This window comes from Neoarius graeffei, chromosome 2, assembly GCF_027579695.1.
Source record: "Neoarius graeffei isolate fNeoGra1 chromosome 2, fNeoGra1.pri, whole genome shotgun sequence".
Classification (NCBI taxonomy): Eukaryota; Metazoa; Chordata; class Actinopteri; order Siluriformes; family Ariidae; genus Neoarius; species Neoarius graeffei.
In genome coordinates, this window is record NC_083570.1 from 72,911,031 (window position 1) to 72,916,085 (window position 5,055).

Below are 5,055 nucleotides of genomic sequence, written 5' to 3' on the forward strand. Positions count from 1 at the left end.
GAAACATGGCCTCTGCTGTTCTGACTTTAAAACACATGACCAGTCTTAACATTTCTCTTTTACATCTTTACCCCATACAATCATAAAGTAGATTACACCAAGACCACCCTGTCATGTTACTGCTGACATATACATAGCTTTCCTCACATCTGTCTTGTTCTCAGTCTCAGTCATTTGACAACATGGTAGCAAGATTGGAGGGGCTGAGGTTTAGTAAATGAGCACCTATGGCACTATTTCTGACCTTTTTGCCACACCCTTGGAAAAAACATGGTGTAATTGCTAGGCCAAAGGGGTGTACCAACCACTTGAAGGGCAGATTTGGCAAACAGTGTCTATATACAGACTCCTCTGCTTACAGGAGAGAAAGAGGGAGACAGAGAAAAGGACACAGTTCAACATGTGTACAGCTACGAGGAAAGCGCTTTAGACCTGCTTTAAATTCAGTGAGGGATAAGTATGTATCAAAACTAAATATCAGGCTACAGTTCACCCTTCAAGTTACGGCAAAGTCAGAATGGGGTTTTTTTCCGTCTTGTTCTTTAATTTTAAAAATAAATTTAATTTAAAAAGTTGCTATTTCTGTGTGGTACACAGACTGTCTGATTAAACAAAATAAAATCGGCATGAAGTAGAGAGAAAGAGTGTTGAATCCATTGTGGCTGTGAAACAATACAGAAGACTCGTGGGTCTACTTCCATCAACCAGAAAATGGTTAAAGTGCCATTCCACCATTGGATGTATTTTTTTGGCATAAAATACAATATATTTTATGACAACATGACTAGACAGAGAAATCTTTTAGCTTCAAAATGATATATCAAACATAATTTTTTGACAACGACAAGTATATTAATTTTGCGACCAAAGTCACCTACCCTTTTAATTTCCGCGAGGTAGTGAAACATGATGTCATCGGCAGGTTCCCCTTCTTGTGTACCACGTCACGTGTGACGTGGCACAGATTATCAGCAATGGCGGATAGAACGCGATTGTCAGCTTCAGAAAAGAAGCGAAGGAAAATAGCAAGTGATGCCCAAAGGAGACGGTCGATGGTGAATATCGGCACAGCAATCGACAAGTGGAAATCGCGTTCTATCCGCCATTGCTGATAATCTGTGCCACGTCACACGTGATGTGGTACACAAGAAGGGGAACCTGCCGATGACATCACGTTTCACTACCACGCGGAAATTAAAAGGGTAGGTGACTTTGGTCGCAAAATTAATATACTTGTCGTTGTCAAAAAATTATGTTTGATATATCATTTTGAAGCTAAAAGATTTCTCTGTCTAGTCATGTTGTCATAAAATATATTGTATTTTATGCCAAAGAATACATCCAATGGTGGAATGGCACTTTAAGATTCAAACTCATCTCATCTCATGATCTCTTGCCACTTTATCCTTCTACAGGGTCGCAGGCAAGCTGGAGCCTATCCCAGCTGACTACGGGCGAAAGTCGGGGTACACCCTGGACAAGTCGCCAGGTCATCACAGGGCTGACACATAGACACAGACAACCATTCACACTCACATTCACACCTACGGTCAATTTAGAGTCACCAGTTAACCTAACCTGCATGTCTTTGGACTGTGGGGGAAACCGGAGCACCCGGAGGAAACCCACGCGGACACGGGGAGAACATGCAAACTCCACACAGAAAGGCCCTCGCCGGCCCCGGGGCTCGAACCCAGGACCTTCTTGCTGTGAGGCGACAGCGCTAACCACTACACCACCGTGCCGCCAAGATTCAAACTTATTATGATAATGAGCAAAACGGGAGCTGGCAAAGCGTGAAATGCTCCTAATGCAACATGCATCTGTGCTTTAACAGTAAGAAGAAGGATTTCAACTCTCTCTCTCTCTCTCTCTCTCTCTCGCACACACACAGAGAGAGAGAGTAGATAATTGCTGGTGTTCCACAAGGCGGAGTTATATCTCCTACACTCTTCAATGTTTATATTAATGACATTGAGGAAGCCATTCTGAGTGACCTAGTTACAACAGGCAAATACGTGAACGACTGCACACAATACCAGATAGTACCTTTAAACTCAGAGTCTTATGCAGGATGTCATGCATTATTTGGAATCCTGGGCCGTGAGTAACAAAATGTTACTCAATGCCAAAAAAAACCAAAAGAGATGTGGATTTCTTTAAAAAAAAAAACCAACCCCACACCTTTATGCATCAACAACGTGGAGCTTAAAAGAGTCACTGAGTTCAAGTTGCTTGGAGTTGTAATACAGGATGACTTAAAATGGAACTCTCACATATCGAATATCATCAGTCAAGCTAGTAAACGTATTTATTACTGGAGAGCATGTAGGAAAATTGGTCTTCCTATTGAGGTAGGCCTTACTACCTACATAACAAAGATCCGGCCCTTGCTAGACTATGCCAGTCCCATTTGAGGTGGTTTGCCTGAGTGTCTCTCTGTGGAGCTACAAAGAGTGCAAGGCCATTGTCTGAGAATCCTTGGATTTCCAAAGGACACCCTGGAACCACTGGCCCAAAGAAGAGACACTATGACTAAGTGTCATAACTAAAGCGTATGATGGAGACTAACAACTTTAACTACTTATTTCAGCAATCTGAACCTGTACACAACTACAGTCTAAGGAATAGGAAAAGTAACCAAGCATCACTTTCCAGAACTAATCAGCAATCATTCATCCCTAGAGCTTTGAGACTGTAACTGTAGGAGCTACACTGTAAAATATAATAAGTTGACTTTACTTAAAAAAAATATGCAAAGTCGTTGCCTCAAAAAAAGTCATTTATGTTGATTTAGATAAATTAGATTGGGTTAACTTATTTTTTGTGAGTTTGCAGTACTCAAATTAACTTAGATTAGTTTGATTACATTAACTTATTTATTTTGAGTTTGCAGTACTCACATAAACTTATATTAATTTGATTACATTAACTTATTTATTGTGAGTTTGCAGTACTCATCTTATATAATTTTGATTACATTAACTTGTACTGTAAACTTAAAATAAATAAGTTAATGTAATCAAAATTATATAAGATGAGTACTGCAAACTCACAATAAATAAGTTAATGTAATCAAATTAATATAAGTTTATGTGAGTACTGCAAACTCAAAATAAATAAGTTAATGTAATCAAACTAATCTAAGTTAATTTGAGTACTGCAAACTCACAAAAAATAAGTTAACCCAATCTAATTTATCTAAATCAACATAAATGACTTTTTTTGAGGCAACGACTTTGCATATTTTTTTTAAGTAAAGTCAACTTATTATATTTTACAGTGTATCTATGCTATTTTATTCTATGCACATTCACTGGATATGATCAATCGTGTACTCTGATTGGCTACTGTATTACTAGGCTATCAGAACATATACCATGAGTAGAGAAAAACAAAATGGTGGAGTGTGTTGCTGAACCAACCGAGGAGGAAATAAAAACTACTCGAAAACAAAACCTCCCAAAAATACAAAAAAGCAACAAAATATGGAATGAAAGTATTTGATGGTAAGAACGCATCTTTTTTATTTTTCAAGAATTATTAGATAGATAGATAGATAGATAGATAGATAGATAGATAGATAGATAGATAGATAGATAGATAGATAGATAGATAGATAGATAGATAAAACTTTATTGATCCCTTTGGGAGGGTTCCCTCAGGGAAATTAAAATTCCAGCAGCATCATTACAGAATAAACAGTGAATAGAAAATAGAGAAAACTTCTAGATAATTATAACTTCTAGATATTATAGCATTTTTCACAAACTGCTACTGTCATTTCATCACTGGTTTGTTTACATTCTAAGCAGAAATTATTTTGTTGGACATTTTGTATAAAAGTTTTTATTTATTGAATTTGCAAAAAATAAAAATAAAAATGCCCTGTTTATCAACATCCCGAGAATGTGGATAGAATAAAACAGCTGTTCCACTCCCAAAGGGATCAATAAAGTTCTATCTAATCTAATCTAATCTAATCTAATCTAACAACAGACAAAAGTGGAGGACTTTGATTCATCCCTGACGCCACATGAAACAGTCATCATCATGACAGACTGTTAGGCTACATTATCTCATCTCATTATCTCTAGCCACTTTATCCTGTTCTACAGGGTCGCAGGCAAGCTGGAGCCTATCCCAGCTGACTATGGATGAGAGGCGGGGTACACCCTGGACAAGTCACCAGGCCATCACAGGGCTGACACATAGACACAGACAGGGCCGTAACCAGGATTTTTCAAATACCGAGGTCAAACATTGCGATACATCTTATTTGCCAAAAAAATGTCCTAATATGGTGACTTTTCATACATTTTGGAAACGAGTCAAAATCACAAGCCCAACAAGATGAACATGTAGGTGAACATGTTTATTTTAACAATTTCAAAACTGCACGATCACAAAAGTATTTTGTGTGTGTGTGCGTGAGTGAGTGAGTGAGTGAGTGAGTGAGTGAGTGAGTGAGTGAGTGAGTGAGTGAGTGAGTGAGAGTTTGAGTGAGTGATGGAGTGTGAGTGAGTGAGAGTGTGAGTGAGTGATGGAGTGTGAGTGAGTGAGAGTGAGAGTGTGAGTGAGTGATGGAGTGTGAGTGAGTGAGAGTGTGATGGAGTGTGAGTGAGTGAGAGTGAGAGTGTGAGTGAGTGATGGAGTGTGAGTGAGTGAGAGTGAGAGAGTGATGGAGTGTGAGTGAGTGAGAGTGAGAGTGTGAGTGAGTGATGGAGTGTGAGTGAGTGAGAGTGAGAGTTTGAGTGAGTGATGGAGTGTGAGTGAGTGAGAGTTTGAGTGAGTGATGGAGTGTGAGTGAGTGAGAGTGTGAGTGAGTGATGGAGTGTGAGTGAGTGAGTGAGTGAGTGAGTGAGTGAGTGAGTGAGTGAGTGAGTGAGTGAGAGTGAGTGAGTGAGTGTGAGTGAGTGAGTGAGTGAGTGAGAGTTTGAGTGAGTGATGGAGTGTGAGTGAGTGAGTGAGTGAGTGAGTGAGTGAGTGAGTGAGTGAGTGAGTGATGGAGTGTGAGTGAGTGAGAGTGAGAGTGTGAGTGAGTGATGGAGTGTG